The following is a 22000-nucleotide window of genomic DNA, read 5'->3' on the forward strand; positions in this document are numbered from 1 at the left end:
CCCTCTGTGCCGGCAAGATAAGGTCCGCAACCTTACTCTTGTAACGTGGTTCAAGGAGGGTTGCCAGCCAGTAATGATCCCTCTCCTTGATAGCACGAATACAAGGATCCTTCCGCAGGCTTTGCAGGATCACGGAGGCCATACAACGTAGGTTTGCTGAGGCATTCTGTGCAGAGTCCTCTGGGTCACTGAGGACGACATGATCCACAGCCACATCGTCCCAGCCAAGTACAAGTCCATGGGTTCCTTGGGACTGTAATTGATCCCTTGAAGACTGCTGCTGATGCTGAGTGCTAGGCTCCACCTCCATGCTGACACAATCCTTCTCCTCCTCCTCCTCCTCATCCTTTTCCTGTGTGATAGGCGGGCAAGCAGGAACACTGTCTGGATAAAGGGGGCCTTGAGAGGTAAGGAAGTCCTCCTCTTTCTCCCTTTGTTCTGCCTCAAGGACCCTGTCCATTATTCCATGCAGCGTGTGCTCCAACAGGTGAATAAGAGGGACAGTCTCACTGATGCATGCACTGTCACTGCTCACCATCCTCGTGGCCTCCTCAAATGGTGACAGGACAGTGCATGCATCCCTGATCATGGCCCACTGGCGTGGGGAAAAAAAACAAGCTCCCCTGACCCTGTCCTGCTGCCATATTGGCACAAATACTCATTGATGGCCCTCTGCTGCATGTGCAGCCGCTGCCGCATGGCCAACGTAGAGTTCCATCTGGTGGGCATGTCACAGATTAGGCGGTTCTTGGGCAGGTTGTATTCCTTTTGGAGGTCTGTCAGCCGAGCACTGGCATTATATGACTGTCAGAAATGCACACAGACTTTCCTGGCCTGCTTCAGGACATCCTGTAAGCCCGGGTACCTGCCCAAGAACGGCTGCACCACCAAGTTAAGGACATGAGCAAAACAGGGCATATGGGTCAGTTGTCCCTGTCGCAGGGCGGAGAGGAGGTTGGTGCCATTGTCGCAAACTACCATTCCTGGCTTAAAGCGGGGGTTCACCCTTAGAGGGCACTTTTCCCCCTTAGATTCCTGCTCGTTTTTACTAGGGGAATCGGCTATTTATTTTAAAATATGTGCAGTACTTACCCGTTTACGAGATGCATCCTCTCCGTCGCTTCCGGGTATGGGCTTCGGGAATGGGCGTTCCTTCTTGATTGACAGGCTTCCGAGAGGCTTCCGACGGTCGCATCCATCGCGTCACGATTTTCCGAAAGAAGCCGAACGTCGGTGCGCAGGCGCAGTATAGAGCCGCACCGACGTTCGGCTTCTTTCGGCTACGAGTGACGCGATGCATGCGACCGTCGGAAGCCTCTCGGAAGGCTGTCAATCAAGAAGGAACGCCCATTCCCGAAGACCCATACCCGGAAGCGACGGAAGAAGATGCAGCTCGAAAACGGGTAAGTACTGCTCATATTTTAATACAAATAGCCGATTCCCCTAGACCGAACGAGCAGGAAGCTAAGGGGAGAATTTTTTTTTTTTTTACAAATGGGTGAACTCCCGCTTTAAGCTGGCGTGGCGTCAACCACCTCTGAGCCTGCCCCTGCAGAGCTGACAGAACCTCTGGCCCAGTGTGGCTCCTGTCCCCCAAGCACACCAGCTCAAGCACCGCATGGCATCTCTTTGCCTGCATCCCTGCGTAGCCCCTTGAACGCCTACGGAGCACCGCTGGTTCCTAGGACACATCAGCACAGGAAGAGGCCACAGAGCAAGAAGAAGAGGAGGGGGTGGAGGAGAGAGGTGTGTCACAACCTGTAGTAGCATTTTGGAGGCGTGGTGGCGGAACAACCTCCAACACTGCTGTACCTTGTCCTGCGTCCTTCCCAGCTGCCAGCAGAGTCACCCAATACGCCGTGAAAGATAGGTAACGTCCCTGTCCATGCCTGCTGGACCATGAGTCAGCGTTAATATGCACCTTACCACTGACCGCCCTGTCCTGCGAGGCATGGACATTGCATTCCACATGCCGGTAGAGAGCCGGAATCGCCTTCCGTGAGAAAAAGTGGCGTTTGGGAACTTGCCACTGAGGTACCGCACATTCCACAAACTCACGGAAGGGGGCAGAATCTACCAACTGAAAAGGCAGCAGTTGAAGTGCTAGCAATTTAGCTAAGCTAGCATTCAACCGCTGGGCATGTGGATGGCTGGGAGAGAACTTCTTTTGGCGCTGCAGCAGGGAAATTTGCCTGGTACAATCTGCCATTGGTGTACCGACAGTAGATTGCCCGCAAGAACTTGGCTGTGACACACCTAATTCTACACCTTCAGTCCTATCAGTGCAGGCTTCAGAGAGGACTAAGGGTATAGTGGGGCTGTAGATCCCAGCTGATGAGGAGCATGGGAAGGTCCTCTTTTTTCTTTGGTGTGGGTCTTTGAGGTACGCTTGCCAACAAACTGCATGGCATGTCGACATATGTCTGGTCAAGCATGTGGTGCCCAAGCGGGTGATGTTTTGGCCACGCGGGATACGCTTGAGACATATGTTGCAAATAGGTAAGCAACAGAGGGTAAATATATTGTGCTAAGAGAAAGTGAAATATTAAATTAAATTGATGTGCATAAATAATTAATGAAAAATATATGTTAAATTAATAACTCCAGCTGCAACACCTAGAACACCTAAAACACGTGTCCTTGGACACTTTCATGGAAGATTTAAATACTAATGATAGGGGGATTAGATTTAAATTTGAGGCAGATCAAAGGAGTGTCAACTTTTTGGACTTGGAGATACGAGTGGAGGAGGGTCAATTTGTGACCTCCACTTCCTTCAAGTCCACTTATAGGAACTCTTTTATTCCCCGTGATAGCTGCCACCACCGAGCCTGGCTTGACTCAGTCCCTAAGAGCCAATACTTGCACCTGAGGCGAAATTGTAGTAAGGTGGAGGACTACAATGAACAGGCTAAAGTTCTGACCTCTAGGTTTCTGGATAAAGGTTACCTTGCAGAAGACCTTCATAGGCATAGTTGTGAAATAGAAAAGGTAGATAGAAGTACGTTACTGATTGACAAACAGAATCAAGGAACTGATCAGAATCACTACACATGGCCTTTCATTACTGGCTACTCGAATCAACACTTTGCGATAAAAAAACTGATTCAAAAACATTGGCATCTTATTAAAGAAGACTCAATATTAGTCCCTGCTCTCCCAGAACAGCCCCAAGTTGTCTTCAGAGGAGTCCCTTAACTGAGAGACACCCTGGCCCCTGGAGTTTATAATCCTCCATCAAATAAACCTATGTTTTTTCAAAATATAATTGGGTATCATAAATGCAAAAAATGCGCAGTATGCAAAATCAATGCAATTAGCGAGCGTAAAACTTTGAGCTTTACTTCCAACAGTACCTCTCAAGTATTTAACATAAGATCCTTTATTACTTGTTATTCCACTCATGTGGTGTATCTTTTGACCTGTCCATGCGGACTACAATATATTGGACGCACAATCAGATCTTTCCAAATAAGGGTTAATGAACATATAGGAAATATCAGAAGAGGCTACAGAAAGCATTCTGTGTCCCGCCATTATAGAGAGGTACACGCAAGAGATCCTGGCGGTACTTCCTTTGTGGCGATTGACATTTTGAAACCCCATTGGAGAGGGGGACCTAAAAGAAGAGCCATCTCTAAGCTTGAGATGAGCTGGATTTATCGAGTCAGGTGTCTTAAGCCTCATGGCCTAAATGTAGACATTGAGGTTAACGCCTTTTTGGATAACTCCTGAGATGTTGCTCCTCTTTTATGATTTATGACACTTTTGGGTCCTAAGATAATCTATAGATGTGGTATGAATTACACTCTCTGATTAGTAGTGACTCTTTATTATCGAAGCTGATTCAACCAATATCACCTTCAGCTCTTGAGGAGTGTTTCAATCCACCTGTTGATGGGTTTACATGATATAGTAATTGATAATACAACAATTCTAGGTCCAATTGATTTAAAAAAAAAAAAATTTTTGGAGTCCATTGTATAGAGTGAGATGTAGACAGTATTTCCTATATGATGGAATACTGTGTATGCTCTTTTACTTTTTATCCACTAGATGGCTCTATTGAGTGTTTGTTCATTCAGCGTGTATGGATCGTAATTTATCTAATTTTATTAATTTATGAAATGTTATGTAATATTTTTGTGCCTTGTCCACTACCACTTTAATACGGAATAGACGTATGGTCTTTATCTGTTTATGTGTAATATTTGAATACTTGCATATATTGTGATAGGTAGTTTAAATGTGGTTAGGCTGTTTCACAAATCTGTTGACGCTTGGAGTTTGGAGATTGGGTGGAGACTATCCCCTTTATGGTGAAGTTAGACTTGACATATGGCACGAGATTTAGATATCTGAGTTATAGTGATCAGCTTTCTTGTTACGTCCGGGGTTCCTGTTTCTCCCTCCCGCTCCTTTACACTCCCTGCGTCTCCGATTTGTGTAAAGGGATGCATTAAGGCCGGTTCCATTGGCCGTAATGATACGAGAGTGAGGTTTGGTTGCTCCTCCGTGAGTATAAGAAAGGTGACTGTTCAGTGTGTCGCCCGTGCCCTTTGATAACGTCATGTATGACGAAACATGTCAGGGCGGAGCCACGCACTGACGTCACCGCGTTTTACGTGACCCTGGAAGCACGGGCGTACGTTGTTTGATCTGACAATTTTAAATCTCGAGTGTATATGGCTACACGTTTTTAATAAATTAGTTTTTACGGTACTTCACCATTTTGAGCCCTTGTTTTTTCTCCTGGGTACCCCATTGGGATATGGAGCCTTAGAGCGGAGTGTCCTGAGCGGAGACAGCTATCTGCACTGACCCTGCAAGGAACAGCTGGAAGCTGGGGAGTCCGCAATCTATGAGTTCCCTTAACCTTGGATCGAGTGGATCGATATGCCCGTTTGATCTTGTTACTGGTAAGAGTACACACTTACCCTTCTCCCGGCGTGATTTTAAGAATTTCCTCCTTCCTAATCAACTTCAATCTGAAACCGGTGGTGGATTTCTTTACATCTCTTCATTTTTCTACCTTGGATGCTTTCTGGATTTGGACAATTAATTAATTTATTCACTTATGTATTGATATATGGTTTATTTATATATGTACTTTTTGGGGACTAAACCAAATCCTTCAGGGTATTAGTTTAACCCTCTAGGGATTGTCTTTAATCACATATTTTTTAATTGGTATATTTAAACATATGTTTTTTACCCTTGGTGTGATTAATTCAGATCATTTAAGGACTGTTATTAATTACCTATACGTATTATCCACATATTATTATTCTCAGTTGGAGTATATATTTCATTACCTATTTTGATTGATTTTTTTCATAATTTATTTACGCACACTCAATATGTTGCAAAAAGCAGCGGTGCGATCTGATGCACTCGTCTCAAAAAAGGCCCACACCAAAGAACTTTTGGAATAACGCTGAGAGACATCAGCGCCCTGCACATGCGTAGCTCTGCGTTGTGATGCAGTCGGTGTGCTGCCCCTAAGCTGGCCCCTGGAGGGCATCCTGCCTCGTTGGAGATGTGCCTCCTCCTCCTCCTCCTCTCTCCTATCAGGCACCCATGTAGAGTCAGTGACCTCATCATCCCCTCCCTCCTCATCACTGTAGAAAACCTGGCAGTATGCTGCAGCTGGGGGAACATGACTGCCAGATTGCTGTCCTTCTTGGGCACCCCCTCTCTCTCTGGGCTTACGTTACTGCCTTCCTCTAGCTGTGTACCATCATCGGAGCCTTCAAAACGCTGCGCATCCTCATGCAGCATGTACCCAACACTGTGGTCAAACAGTTCGGGGGACTCCTCAGGAGGACATGGTGGCGCTAGGGAAGGAGTGACTGATGCCATTGAGCAGAGGGAAGAGGCCGCCTTGGCAGCTGCTTTGCCAGACAGAGTAGCCTGAGCCTGGGTGAGAGAGGATGAGGAGGATGAGGACGGCTTGGTCATCCACTCTACCAAGTCTTCGGCATGTTGCGGCTCAACACGGCCAGCTGCCGAAAAAAAGGACGAGTGTGTCCCACGGCCACGTGCTGATGAGGATGTACCGTGTCCACAACCAGCACTGGTGCCTCTAGACGCAGAGCCTGCTTGCCCTCTTTTATCGGCTTGTGACTCTCTGGCTCTCCTTGTTGTCCTTCCAGACATACTAATGGCCTTAACACTGCAGAGGACCACATAGCTTTAGGTGCACACTGCAGGGGACACAGGCAGTACACACACTACATAGCTTTAGGTGCAAACTGCAGAGGACACAGGCAGTACACACCACGTAGCTTTAGGTGCAAACTGAAGAGGACACGGGCAGTACACACCATGTAGCTTTAGGTGCAAACTGCAGAGGACACAGGCAGTACACACCACGTAGCTTTAGGTGCAAACTGCAGAGGACACAGGCAGTACATACGAAGCGGTGACTGATGCCATTGAGCAGATGGAAGAGGCCGCCTTGGCAGCTGCTTTGCCGGACAGAGTAGCCTAAGCCTGGGTGAGAGAGGATGAGGAGGATGAGGACGGCTTGGTCATCCACTCTACCAAGTCATAGGCATGTTGCGGCTCAACGCGGCCAGCTGCCGAAAAAAAGGACGAGCGTGTCCCACGGCCACGTGCTGATGAGGATGCACCGTGTCCATGACCAGCACTGTTGCCTCTAGACGCAGAGCCTGCTTGCCCTCTTTTATCGGCTTGTGACTCTCTATCTCTCCATGTTGTCCCTCCAGACATACTAATGGCCTGCACACTGCAGAGGACCACATAGCTTTAGGTGCAAACTGCAGAGGACACAGGCAGTACACATCATGTAGCTTTAGGTGCAAACTGCAGAGGACACGGGAGGTACACACCACGTAGCTTAAGGTGCAAACTGCAGAGGACACAGGCAGTACACAACACGTAGCTTTAGGTGCAAACTGCAGAGGACACGGGCAGTCACACCACATAGCTTTAGGTGCAAACTGCAGAGGACACGGCAGTACACACCACGTAGCTTTAGGTGCAAACTGCAGAGGACACAGGCAGTACACACCACGTAGCTTTAGGTGCAAACTGCAGAGGACACGGGCAGTACACACCACGTAGCTTAAGGTGCAAATTGCAGAGGACACAGGCAGTACACACCACGTAGCTTTAGGTGAAAATTGCAGAGGACACAGGCAGTACACACCACGTAGCTTTAGGTGCACACTGCAGCGGACACAGACAGTACACACAACGTAGCTTTAGGTGCAAACTGCAGAGGACACGGGCAGTACACATCACCTAGCTTTAGGTGCACACTGCAGAGGACACAGGCAGTACACACACCACGTAGATTTAGGTGCAAACTGCAGAGGACACGGGCAGTACACACCACCTAGCTTTAGGTGCACACTGCAGAGGACACAGGCAGTACACACACCACGTAGCTTTAGGTGCAAACTGCAGAGGACACAGACAGTACACACCACGTAGCTTTAGGTGCAAACTGCAGAGGACACAGGCAGTACACACACCACGTAGCTTTAGGTGCAAACTGCAGAGGACATGGGCAGTACACACCACGTAGCTTTAGGTGCACACTGCAGAGGACACAGGCAGTACACACACCACGTAGCTTTATGTGCACACTGCAGAGGACACAGGCAGTACACCACATGAGAATACTGCAGTTAGCACAATCACCTGCCTGCCAGTAAATTAGGAAGTGCGGATCTAGCTATACTATACAGTGTATAAATATATATACAACACCTGGGATGCATATATATCCTCTACACACTGTAACTTTAACTGACTAACTTGCCTGCTCTATCTACCTACAAAAAATGACACTCTCTCTCTCTTTCTGTCTTCTCTCTCTTAACCTCCGCAACACACTACACAAGGCCGACCTGCAGGTGGCCTTTTATAAGGTGGGGCGTGTACTAAACCCCCTGAGCCATAATTGGCCAAAGCCACCCTGGCTTTGGCCAATTATGGCTCTCCATTTTTTGCAAGCTGTGATTGGCCAAGCATGCGGGTCATAGTGCATGCTTGGCCAATCATCAGCCATCAATGCACTGCGATGCCGCAGTGAATAATGGGCCGTGACACGCCACTCGAATTTGGCGCGAACGGCCCATACAGTTCATTATTCGACGAACGATCAAACATACGATGTTCGTTTTGAACGTGGGTTCGACTCGAACACGAAGCTCATCCCTACTCACCAATATCTTTCTCATCGTTTCTAGTCAACTTCATAATAGCAGGGCCCTCCACTCTGGCCTTTCATCTTCTTGTGACAGCATGCAGCAGTATGGTCACACGGTCTTTAAAAAAAACATACCTTTTGCACCTTGACCACATGTGACCAGTCATTAATCTTGAATTGTGCCTTTACGCATATGAGAGAATGCGATAATACAGTTGTAGCACCTGGCTATTTTCAGAGCCAGTGCTATTGTAAATTTAGAGGGAGTTCAGAGAGGTAGTTGGCTCTGAACCTGTTTTTTTGGTTAAATTTAGGGCCTCTGCTCCAGCTTTGGCTGTACTGTTTGTGCATACTGTCGTTGTCTGGGGAGTGAGTCCCGCCCCAGGCCGACAGGTGGCAGCAGTAGGGTCAAGTGCAGTTGGATATCTCTATACAGCTCACTTCCTCTTTCTTGTCTGGTCATTAGCCTAGGCTTATGACATTATGCACAGCTCTGTCTCTCTCACTCTCGTGAGAGTTTGCCAGGAAGGGAGGGGGATGAGTAAGAGGGCCAATGAGAGCTACAGGGCTGCAGAGCTGTGTAAATCCAGGAAGTGAACAGGCAGCAGCTTCAGCTGCCCACAGTTAAATGCAGATGCAGCCAGACTCAGTGGAGGGAGATTTCTGCAGCATATTTGGCAAGTACAGAATCACAGTATATATAAAGTGATACGCAAAATTTTTGGAGGTAAGCTTCAAAATGGAAAATATGTTTTTATTACAAATTATGTGAGCAGACTGCAGTTCCTCTTTAAGCAGCAATTGCCTGCTAAGGATCATCCCCGGATGCAGGGTAGAATAAAAATAAAAAATAAAACAAATGACTATTGTTTCTCGACCCTACTACAGGTACAAATAACAAATAATATACACATACAAGGTATTGCCACAAAAAATAAACTCTTGGCTGTTCCTACTTCTGCACTAAAAAACTCTATTAATTCCTATGTTTTTCAGCTTTAAATATGAGTTATAGACTATTGCAGCAGCACAGTGGTTAATTGGTTAGCACGTCCGCCTGGTAGAGCTAAGGTCATTGATTTAAATGCCAACCATGGCACCAGCTGCCTAGAGATTGCATGTTCTCCTTGTGCCTGTGTGGGATTCCTCCAGGTACTCTGATTCCCTCCCACACTCCAAATACCTGCTTGTAGGTTAACCGGCTCCTTTGTAAATTGGCCCTAGTATGCATATGCATGAATGTGAGTTAGGGACCTGTTAATTGTAAGCGTAAATGTGAATGTACAATATACTGTATATGTATCTTACTGAGTACATTGTTGGCATACCTGCAATTAATAAAATACACATTTTTAATTTGTATGGCTTATATAATTAAGAATCATCACATAACCAGATTAAGCAACATTGTTACATAATAACACATTGGTGCCCACCCTTGGTGCACCTAACAGGTCACTCTATTTTTCCACCGGGGTAGCTAAATCCACAATTCCGCACTTGGATCCCCCAAACAAAGCCTATTCTTCTTCATCATGTCTTATGAGCTAGCGGACTTCTTCTATAGACCAATGAAGATACCAACAACTTGTCATGTTCATTAAGTTTCTACCGAAACACACTATCGCAGATCTAACTCCACTGGAAAGCATACTGTGCCTACACACAATCTCCGCAGAAAATCATCTCTCTACTCTACAAAGCTTTACTATTGCTAAAGCCCAAATATTGGCCTACTTTTCTAACAAGCTGGAAAAAGGATCTACAATATCCTTTAACGGATAACCAATGTTCCATCATCTTTAAACTAGCACACACTTCCTCCATCTCCTCTAAAGTTACAGAGATCAATTATAAACTTATGCCCAGATGGCACTATACCCCTGCTGCTCTTCATAAAGCTTTTCCAGACACCTCTGCTCTATGTTGGAGAGGTTACGGTGCGGTAGCCACTCATGCACATATTTACTAATATTTAGTGGCAATGTCCACTCATTCGCCCCTATCGGTCATCTGTATTATACTGGATTAAAGTGATGCAAGGTTCATCTGATGTTAATGAACCATGGGTTGTTTTATTCAATTGTACAGTCAAATCAGTAGGCCGATATAAAAAGTCAATCACTCTGCACCTTTTGAGTGTGGCTAAATCGCTCATACCTAGATATTGGAAACAGACTAGTGTCCCAGCAATAAGACAATGGCTGCAAGTTGTGGATCATATTTATCATATGGAAGATCTTACATTTGAATTTAAAGATCAGGCCTCTACATCACATACGATATGGGCCCACTGGTTTCGTCTTCACATTCTCCTCTGCATATGCAGACATTATGTCCCAAACTGAATAAATACTCTTACTTTGGACACAGTATACTGGTAATTTCTGTATAAGGCAAGTAAAGGCCCCTAGCAAAGTGTCACATTTGCACGTGCAGGAATGCTGTCTCCTATGGCAACAGTCTTTAAAAGTTGATAACACAAAGCGTAACAGTTCCTTTAGCTTCACTACAACTTCTCCTTGTAGTTCTTCCATACACTGAGCTCCCGGTCTCTCACTAGACATTCTTATTCACTGCCACTGAATCCCTTATGTTCCTCCAATCTTCACAGTGGTATCTTCCTCAAGCATCACCCTTGCTTCTCTGCTGGGTCCCTAGCTTGGCACTCTAGATACCTCTCAAGCTTCACCCATGCTGGCCCACTTGGTCCCTAGCTTGACACACAAGGCTGCTCTGCATGCAAGCTTCACCTCTACTTGCTGGGTCCCTGGCTTGATTCGCACTGAAGTTTCCTGATTCCTCACCGTCTCTTTCTGGTGAAAATGCTGCTCCGGTATTTGCTTCAGTTACTCATTGTGGGTCCCTGGTAATAAGGTGGATAGTCCCATCCTGGCGACAGCTTCCCCTCTACCTCCGACCATGACAGGTTCTCCGGCCGGCAGAACCGTCACTTTTGGTTGGACTGCAAGACGCAATTCCAACCCTGCACTGCTCTCTTGCTTCTGGATAGGCCCTCAGACAGCCTAGCAGCTAATAATCTGTGGAGAGTTCTGTACTCAGGCACGGTTTAGGGCTGGTTCACACTACTGCGACTTCAAAATCGCACGATTTTACCGCGATTTCGCGGACACAATTTTGCCACGATTCACGCCCACAATTTCAGGGAATGCCAGTCTATAGAGCTGAATTCGCATCGCACATGGATCAAACTCGCACAGGACCCTTTTTTAATGCAGCTTAGATTTTCAACGCATTGATGTGAACGGCACTCATGGAAAACTATGTTAGTAAAATGACTTGCAGATTTGCGCAATCGCAACGGATCAAATTCGCAATAGAATTCACAGCTGTGTGAACCGACCCTTACACCTGCACTAAAGTGAACCGTACTGGACCACAAGTGAACCGTGCCCAGGACCACCTCTTTCAGCATTCTTAGTCATTTCTAGGCACGGTTCATAGCACTCACACTAGTTTGCTCCATGTAATATCCCCTGCTGTGCCCCATAATGTATCCTCTTGCCCCCATGTAATATGCCCTGCTCTGCCTCATAATGTGCCCTGCCGTGACCCATAATATGAGATTTTATCCCTCCCAATGTGCTCTGCTGTGCCCCTTAATTTGCCCTTGTGTAATATGCCCTGCTGTGTCCCATTATGTGCCCTCTTGTCCCCATGTAATATGCCCCATAATGTGCACTGTTGTGCCCCATAATGTGCCCTCATACCCCTATGTAATATACTCTGCTGTACCCCATAATGTGCCCTCCTGCCCCATGTAATGTTCCATGCTGTGCCCCTCTGCCTCCCTCCATGTAATGTGCCCTATAATGTTCCCTGCTGCTCCCCCATGTAATGTGTCCTACTGTGCCCCCCCCCCCCCCCAACCTGTAATGTTCCCTGGTATGCTCCATAATGTGTCCTGCTACTCTCCATGTAGTGTGCCCTCTTGCCCTCCACACACACATATTGTGCCCCCCTGACCCCCTGTGCTATGACCTGCTGAATTCTATACTTTGCCACCGTTACCGAATGCTCTGCCCTGCTGCCCCCTGTGCACTGTTTATATCAGGTTCAACCCAGAATTGAGGCGTCCCCGCAGGGCAAGCTGGGGGTGGGGCTTTGTAAGGGTGTGGCTTGACTGTGGGCGGGGACACAGGGGGCCCCATGATCTCCTGTTGCCCGGGGGCCCCATGAGTTGTCAGTCCGCCCCTGCACACTGAACAAATGGACTGGACCAAGGATTGATAACTACCAGAGTGAGTGTACTCTTAGGGCCTCAGCAACACAATTTACTTTGGGAAGATGCCTCACTGCCCATCCAACTTGGTAATACTTTCTATGGCCAGCTTTATCGAACTGTCAACCAAGCCAAATAGCAGTGTTGATGTAGAAAGTGAAGCAGCCTGTAGTAATTCACTATAATCCCACTCTCACTTAGAATGCAATGTACTAAAATTGGACGGATTGCTATGGGTCACAACGACAATGTACAAAACATTGCACAGATTTCACCCTCATTACTTGACAAGCGTCCAGGATATTTAAAGATGATTGAGCTTGGTGATGTTGTGGACTAGTGCACTTTGCACATAGCTCTTCTCCTTATTATAGAAACCAGGTAAGTATTATAGAGCAAGGTTTTTCCTGCCTAGGCTCTTAATAAAATGACTTAATTTACATGAGCGGGCACTCCCACGGAGTATGACAAAGCACAGTTAATCTAATGAAGCAGATCAAGCTCTTAGTCTGAAGAATGAATTTCATCAGGCAGCTAAAAGTAGGTCAGTGTGTCATGCTTTATAAAGATATGCAGGCAGCCTCAGCATCCTATTTCCAGAAACAAGGGGCATATATTATACACAGAGATTATTGAAGTTCTAAAAAAAGATCTTTAATGACGATTTGTGTGAGTTGGCTACACAATCCTATTCACAACACTGTCATCATAAACCAATTGCAGATTTCCCCATTATGGGATTTTACAGTGTTGTATTGAATTTTTCAAGCAGAGACACAAAAAAAAGGAAAAAAAGAAAAAATACAAAACACACCACTTTTTTTTAATCTTACTTAAAGTGGAGTTCCAGTCATTTGTGTGTTTAATAAACTCTGAATAAACACTCACTTACCCGTTCCACGGTCCAGTGGTGCACTCACCCCAGCAATTTTCTTCCTCTCTCCTCCCTCAGCAGCGCCGGCATCTCTACTATGGGAACCCAGCTGTGACATCTTGTGGCTTCACAGCCGGGTGCCCACTGCTCATGCACGAGCAGGCGCTTAGCTCTGTGATTATTCTCGAAGTCTTCTAGGACCTGGTTGGTGTCCCAGAAGACTTCGGAGGGAGGAGGGAGAACTTTAATTTCCAATTACCTAAGGCGACCGGAACAGAGGTGGCTGCAGGTACCTGTCAAAATTATGTTCCCACTCCCCCCTTCCCCCAAAAGCTCAGTTTCACCATCAGGAGCTGGGGACGAGTCCTTAAAGCGGAAGTTTTCTACTTTTTGGTGGAACTCCACTTTAAAATACAATTTGAAAGGAGTCCACATGAAAATAACAGGGAATTGTATTTTGCTTAGGATATTGCTAACTTACTATTCATTTATTTATTTCCTATTTTGTTGAGCCCCGTCACCTCTTCCCAAAAATTCTCAGTGAAGAACCTCTACCTAAAAAAGTTTCCTGATAGTTAGTGTCAATGTTTTTTTACATTGGTGGACATTCAAAATATTCGTCAGTATAAATGCCTTCTTTACAATAGGGGTCTGTGTAAATGCCCTATTCAAATTAATGGCCATTAGACAAATGTACCATTAGCATAGCTCCCAACTGTCCCTGATTTCGAGAGACTGTCCCTGCTTTGGAACCTTCTGTCCCTCTTTCCTCCTCATGTGTCCCTCATTTTGGTCTGATCTATATAGTTGTATATAAAATGGACTTTGTTTCTTTAAAAAAGTGTTTCCCAGTGCTAAACCTTTTCTCCAATTTCTAAACCGCTGCATTTGTATATTTCAAAAAGCTAAAATAAAGGAATAATAGTGATAAAAATAAACACTTGTAGATTTGACTAGTCATTTTTTTTTAATAGTTCTCCATAAAGTGAAAGTTCAGAGAGAGTGGTGAGGTCAATCATTTAGAGAATAGATGCTGACACATTGCGATACACTACTGATGGTGATGCTGAGAGACGAAGGCTCTTTCACTACAAGTTTTGTCCTCTCAGAACTTTCCTGGCACAGGTATGCGGATCAGTACACAGTACAGTAGTGCACCTTGTGCAAGCCCATGCCAATAGCTTAGGTCAAGTGGATTTAAAAAAATTAAATATACATTTTAAAGTTCAGGGCTACTTTGCTTTTCTTAGAGCTCAACATTGTTGATATTTAAAAGTCTTTAAAAGTCTTTAATTATCTGGTGATCATTATAGTCCCCTTTTAATGACCCTCTTCTTCTTTGTTACTGAGAGCGCAAGGCATGGAAGCAGATCCACCCTAGCATGATCCATTTGTGCCCTTGCTCGGGAGCTACAGGATGCCATAATTACGTTGATGACAGTTGTCAGACTGTTCACCTGTTCAGACTGGTATAGGCAGAAAAGGGATACCAATGATCCCTGTATCCGTCCTACAGTCTACGTATGCTTCAGACGTTTTCATGGGGCGAAAGACCCCCTGAGATGTTGGTGAAAGAAGTGGAGCATCTTTTTTAACCCCTTCTTGCCTGAGGGTAAAATAAAGGTTAATGCCTGAACACAATTTTGCAACTTCGACATGTGTTAGTAAAATCGTACTATGTGCATTCAGGTGGATTATACCTTGGGTTTTTTTCAAAACAAGTTGTGCTTGCATTTGGTGGTAAATGGTAATGGATATCTCCTGATTAATTTTTTTATTATCAAAGGAAACCTGGCACAAAACAATTTTGCTGTAATTTTTTTGCTACTATCATAACCTACCTCCAAAGAACAACCCAATTTGTTTTCCCTGTTCGTGATGATTACAGTGATACCACATATTTTTGGGTGTTAGTGTTGCATGTACCCATAGTACAGCCCAGAAACAAATGTGCACATTTTGCTTTTTTTTATCCTACCTAAAACATACTGACACTAAGGGAGTTATTTACTAAAGGCAAGTTTTTATATTTTTTTACACACTTGTGTTTGTTTCTTTATCCCTGCAAGGAGAGAGGGATGCAATGGGGGTTATTTACTAAAGGCAAATCCACTTTGCACTTCAAGTGTAAATTGCACTTGAAAGTGCATTGAAAGTGCAATTGGAAGTGCAGTCGCTGTAGGTCCGAGGGGGACATGCAAGGAAAAAAAAAAAACAGCATTTTAGCTTGCACATGATTGGATCAGCAGAGATCCCCTCATTTCTGATTTACCCATCAGATTTACAGTGACTGTACTTCCAAGTGCACTTTGCACTTGTAGTGCAAAGTGGATTTGCCTTTCGTAAATAACCCCCAATGCATCTCTCCCTTCATTCAGAGAGAAAGAAAACACAGGGGCAGACAGCACAGTTATTGATCATTATGATAGCCAATCAAAGGCTTTTTGGAACAGGGTGTAATGACAGGGAGTAGCCATTTTACATAGACATATTATAGAACATTTGAAAGAATGTTGTACCGGGGTGCTAAGAAGTGCCAAATAAATGAGAAAGCTTGTGCATCAACAGGGTCAACCTAGGAAGATATCAGTAAACATAGGAAGGACAATAATATGTACACATACAACAGTTTAAATTCATATCTGAACAAACACAGTGATTAGAAAGGGAGCAAATTCATTTGACACATTACCTTAAGAAAATAGTGATATAGTGAGATCTTGTGAGATATAGTGATATCTCATGCAATAATCATAAGACTCCTGAGGAAGTCATATTTTTGTGTAACACGTAGAGCTGAAGTTACTGCAACAGTGCTGAAGCCGCATGGATTTTCTGTGATGGTATAAAGATCAATACTATGATAGTGCTGTTTTTAATATTTTGTAATACAATACAATTGTCATTTTATTATACATAAAAATGTTGTGAGTGTTGATTTGTCACCTTTGAAATTCTGGTACTTTTTCAGTTTATGGTATATGCACAGTAACATGGGTCCAGGATGGAGTCACTTGCTCAACACCCTGATAAAAGTGCCCAAAAAAAATAAATAAAAAAGTTCACTCTCTTTTAAAAACTGAAAATTAGGCGACATGATTACTAAGTGTACAAAAGTAGCTTGTTGTGTGTCATGATGGTGGTGGACACTCAATGGAAGTAGGCCCTAAAGAGAGGCAAAGAATGGGGAATGGAGGGGGGGAGGTGCCAGGGGAGGAAAAAAAATGGGATAGAACTGGGAGTGTGTTAAGTTGCTTAGCAAAATAGAAAAATAGAAAAACGCTAATGTTGTGAGAATGCCAAAAAGGTGAAGGTGAGGTAATATATCTCACTAGTCCATGGATATAATGTATACAGATGCCGGGATGATGGAAGGGCCCGCAAAGCACCTCTAAATATAGAGGGAAATTCAAATCCAAGATCAGCAGGGATCTAGGCAAAGATACAACAAACCAGTGTGTAAGTGTACAGAGCAAATGGAGAAGTCCAAAGTTAAAAAAACAGACAGGAAAAGTTTCCTGTACCGACATACCTTCAGTTTAGGGGAAACGTCTCTCCTCTTAGTACCTCTCCTATAGAGAGGTGTGCTGCTGAGGAGAGAGTGTGAAAGTGTGCTTAATATAGGGAGAACTGCCTTACCACACTCCTGCTAGCAGGGGGAGGGGGGAAAATCCTTGGGATCGCTCCAATCACCTAGATCACAAGGAAACACCGAAGTGGATCCCAGGGATCTGGAGGGACCGGAGCAATCCCATCTGCCCACTGTATGCCGCGTGGGGTACATACTTAAACGTGCATGCATTTAGTTCCCCTGGTTCTTATCCAAGTCTTGTGTGTTCCGATGTATGGGGAATATAGGAGCACAGAGAGCACATCTCCCGCTCTGGCTGGCTGTAATTAGTCGCCAGAGATCAGGGAGGGAACTGCATATGGCAGACGTGGGTTGGACCTATAGCAGTGGGCGCACTGACGGGGAAAATTAACCGCATCGTCAGCACGTTGCATTTTACAACTAGTGTAAAGGGGAGAAAGAACACAAAGTAGACAGCTTAAACAAGCCGTCAGCGTGTGGTGTCCCCTGATGATATTACTGTACTGAGCATCAATGGTCCCCTTATTAGGCCAGAGTCCCCCTTTACATCAGGAGCTCCCCCCTTCACATCAGAGTTCTCCCTCACATCAGCAGGGACCCTTTATATCAGTAACTCCTCTAACATCAAGGGCCCCTTTACATCAGGAGCCCTCCTTAAATCAAGAGTCCCTCTTTCAAATCTCCCTTTACATTAGTAGTCTTCTTTACATCAGTATCCCAATGTGGCAGGAGGGAGCAGAGTGTGACAGGAGGGAGCAGAGTGTGACAGGAGGGGGCAGAATGTGACAGGAGGGAGCAGAGTGTGACAGGAGGGAGCAGAGTGTGACAGGAGGGAGCAGAGTGTGAGAGGAGGGAACAGAGTGTGACAGGAGGGGGCAGAGTGTGACAGGAGGGGGCAGAGTGTGACAGGATGGGGGCAGAGGGAGCAGAGTGTGACAGGAGGGAGCAGAGTGTGACAGGAGGGAGCAGAGTGTGACAGGAGGGGGCAGAGTGTGACAGGAGGGGGCAGAGTGTGACAGGAGTGAGCAGAGTGTGAGAGGAGGGAGCAGAGTGTGACAGGAGGGAGCAGAGTGTGAGAGGAGGGAGCAGAGTGTGACAGGAGGGAGCAGAGTGTGACAGGAGGGAGCAGAGTGTGACAGGAGGGGGCAGAGTGTGACAGGAGGGAGCAGAGTGTGAGAGGAGGGGACAGAGTGTGAGAGGAGGGAGCAGAGTGTGAGAGGAGGGGGCAGAGTGTGAGAGGAGGGAGCAGAGTGTGACAGGAGGGAGCAGAGTGTGACAGGAGGAAGCAGAGTGTGACAGGAGGGGGCAGAGTGTGACAGGAGGGAGCAGAGTGTGACAGGAGGGGGCAGAGTGTGAGAGGAGGGAGCAGAGTGTGAGAGGAGGGAGCAGAGTGTGAGAGGAGGGAGCAGAGTGTGAGAGGAGGGAGCAGAGTGTGACAGGACGGAGCAGAGTGTGACAGGAGGGAGCAGAGTGTGACAGGAGGGAGCAGAGTGTGACAGGACGGAGCAGAGTGTGAGAGGAGGGATCAGAGTGTGACAGGAGGGGGCAGAGTGTGACAGGAGGGGGCAGAGTGTGACAGGAGGGTGCAGAGTGTGAGAGGAGGGAGCAGAGTGTGACAGGAGGGAGCAGAGTGTGACAGGAGGGAGCAGAGTGTGAGAGGAGGGAGCAGAGTGTGACAGGAGGGGGCAGAGTGTGACAGGACGGAGCAGAGTGTGAGAGGATGGATCAGAGTGTGACAGGAGGGGGCAGAGTTTGACAGGAGGGGGCAGAGTGTGACAGGAGGGTGCAGAGTGTGAGAGGAGGGAGCAGAGTGTGACAGGAGGGGGCAGAGTGTGAAAGGAGAGGGCAGAGTGTGACAGGAGGGAGCAGAGTGTGACAGGAGGGAGCAGAGTGTGACAAGAGGGGGCAGAGTGTGACGGGAGGGAGCATAGTGTGAGAGGAGGGTGCAGAGTGTGAGAGGAGGGAGCAGAGTGTGAGAGGAGGGTGCAGAGTGTGAGAGGAGGGAGCAGAGTGTAACAGGAGGGGGCAGAGTGTGAAAGGAAAGGGCAGAGTTGACAGAAGGGGGCAGAAGGCGGCAGAGTGTGACAGGAGGGGGCAGAGTGTGACAGGAGGGGGCAGGGTGTGAAAGGAGAGGGCAGAGTTGATAGAAGGGGGCAGAAGGAGGCAGAGTGTGACAGGAGGGGGCAGAGTGTAAAAGGAGGGGGCAGAGTGTGACAGGAGGGGGCAGAGTGTGACAGGAGGGGGCAGAGTATGACAGGAGGGGGCAGAGTGTGACAGGAGGGAGCAGAGTGTGACAGAAGGGGGCAGAGTGTGACAGAAGGGGGCAGTGAGGAAGAAGAGGGGGCAGAGTGTGACAGGAGGGGACAGAGTGTGACAGGAGGGGGCAGAGTGTGACAGGAGGGGGCAGAGTTGACAGAGAAGGGGGAAGAGTGACTGTAGGACACACTATACTATACACTGACTGGGCACTGTGTAGAAGAGTCAGTGTATATAGTTCTGGCTACCGGACGGGAGCTGCCCAAGAGCAGCCGGGGGAGGGGACTCTTACCTTGCAAGCTTGACAGAACCAGCATGGCTAAAGGAAAGACATGAGAGCCAGATGTTGGGACGCGGACTCTGAGATGCTTTGCACAGAGGTGCAGAAGATGAGAGGCGCAGTCTAGCAGACAGGAGCAGCATGGCTAAAGGCAAGACGCAGGAGCCGAAGTCGGGGGTGGAGATGGAAGGCGGAGCTGCTCTGTGCGGAGAGGTGCAGTGTGGAGACACTGGAGAGAATATGCTGCAAGCAAGTATCGTATAGGCTGAAGCGCTTACACAGTATAGAAAAGCACCACCCACACAAACCACTCAATTCCCACCCAGCCTTCATCATCCAGCAGCTCATCCCACCTTCCTCTGAATGACACTTCCCCCACCTTCCCTCCCGACTGACAGCAGTGTGTCCGGGTGTCGGGCACACTGAAAACCGGACAAATGTGTCAAAACCCAGAATTTCCGGCACACAGGTGGCAACCCTAGGTACATCCCTGGGAGATGTGACCTGCGGCCCTCCGAGGGCCGTTCGCGGGCCGCCGCGGCCCACCGGGCATTTGCCCGGTTTGCCCTATGGCCAGTCCGGGCCTGGGTTGCAGCATACATTAGACTCGCAGTGGTTGCATGTTCTCTTTTATATGAGCAGTCCAAGAATTTAGTGGCTGCTTCCATACAGGTTTCCTTTAAAGGCTGGCTGACAATCATAACCAAATAGAGCCAATCATAACTAAATAGACCTATTTGCATTAGGATAAAAGACTTTCTGCCTTTACAACCAATTTAAGGATACTAAAACACAATAGGACTGTCAGGTGATCCCAATGAGTTGTATACCTAAAAATCATTAAAAGGATTACAGTCAAAGATGTTTTGTTTGCCATCTTGTGGTGACTATGTATAAATGAAATGTATAAATGAAACAGCACATTATATACATTTGAGGCTAACATTTCTAGCTTCATTCTCTAACGATCCCATAATGAAGCAGTTGCATGAAAATTAAATGTTAATGTCATCATTTTCCAGAAGGTACCATTGCAAGAAAACGTATGTAAATCCCTTGGAAAAGTATGTATTTCTTTTAAAAATTAATTGGCTTTCTGCAGTAATTGGCTATAAACTGAGACCTGCTCCTCATCTAAGTCACAGCAATAGACAAACACAATGGCCCGGCTCGAGATACGCCGCGTAAGTGTAAATGTGCACCGTTGTATCTATGCGCCGTGCCCATAGAACTAGATACGTCTGAAATTAGGCTTCATCCGACCGACGTAAGTTTCCTACGCCGTCGTATCTTGGGCGCATATTTACGCTGGCCGCAAGGGGCGCTTCCATTGATTTACGATTCGAATATGCAAATGAGGGAGATACGCCGATTCACGAACGTACTTGCGCCCGGCTCATTCATATACGCGGTTTATGTAAGTCGTACGTCCGGCGTAAAGTTAAGCCTCATAAAGCAGGTGTAAGTCATGCTAGGGTATGGACCAGGGAACAGCCGTCGTATTTTACGCTGTTTATGTAGTAGTACGTGAATTGGGCTGGGCAGTGATTCGACGTATCTTAGGGAGTATTTCCGACGTTATTCTGACCATGCGTACTGGGTTGCGTCCACGGGACGGGGCAGGCGCCGTTTGTTCGGCCCATGATTGGGGTCACGCTTCATTTAAATGGATCACGCCCACTTCCACCTACTTTGAATTAGGCCGGCTTACGCCGACAAATTTACGTTACGCTGGCGCAACGTTGGGAGCAAGTGCTTTGTGAATACTGTGCTCGCCGCTCTGCGATACGTCGGCGTATTGTATATTCGATACGCTACACCGGCATAACTATGCGCCGAGGTACGTGAATCCGGGCCAATGTGCTTAATGCGGAGGTTCACACAAAAAGTGAACCTCCGCTTTTTGGATCCCTCCCCCCCTCTGGTGACACATTTGGCACCTTTCAGGGGGGAGGGGGGTGCAGATAAATGTCTGAGACAGGTATTTTTACCACTTCCGGGTCTGATCTCTGCGGGGAATCCAGCCTGTGACATCACCGCCCCCCCCCCTGCTGTCTTCGGGGAAACACTGTTCCTAGGAGAGAGCGGGGACCAGTGACAGCGCGCCACGATTTTTGCGCATGCGTGGTAGGGAATCAGGCAGTGAAGCCGTCAGGCTTCACTTCCTGATTCCCTCACCGAGGATGGCGGCAGAAGCAGCCGAGGACCGAGTGATTGCTCAGCCTCGGCTGCTGACATTGCGGGCGCGCTGGACAGGTAAGTGTCCATTTTTTAAAAGTCAGCAGCTGCAGTATTTGTAAAAAACAAAATCGGCGGAACCTCCGCTTTAAGCTCACTCAACAATTCTAATTTCTCGTGTCTTATACGGAACACACCCATTAAATATCCACATCGCTGGAGGAAAAAGTAAGTGAACTTTGGAGTTCAGACACATTTGTAGAATGTCTGGTGTGAACAGATCTCTTGAGGTCATTCCACAGCATCTCTATGGAGTTAAAGGATAAGTTCACCTTTAAAAAAAATAAAAATAAATGCACATCTTTTTGCAGGTAATTAAATGTGAATTTATTATT

The 22000-nt window shown here is 46.7% G+C and overlaps 1 protein-coding gene across 2 annotated transcripts in view; it reads right to left on the bottom strand.

Annotated features, from left to right (window-relative positions):
- The window catches only part of LOC120932399 (F-box/LRR-repeat protein 21-like), a 119768-nt gene extending 102876 nt beyond the window's left edge, over positions 1–16892 (bottom strand). For both annotated transcript variants that reach the window (XM_040344743.1, XM_040344741.1), the window contains exon 1: positions 16832–16892. The gene's annotated coding sequence lies outside the window, so the exon portion shown is untranslated. The remainder of the gene's footprint in view (positions 1–16831) is intronic.
- Positions 16893–22000: the final 5108 nt, after the last annotated feature.

The sequence above is a fragment of the Rana temporaria genome, chromosome 3, assembly GCF_905171775.1.
Source record: "Rana temporaria chromosome 3, aRanTem1.1, whole genome shotgun sequence".
Taxonomy (NCBI): domain Eukaryota; kingdom Metazoa; phylum Chordata; class Amphibia; order Anura; family Ranidae; genus Rana; species Rana temporaria.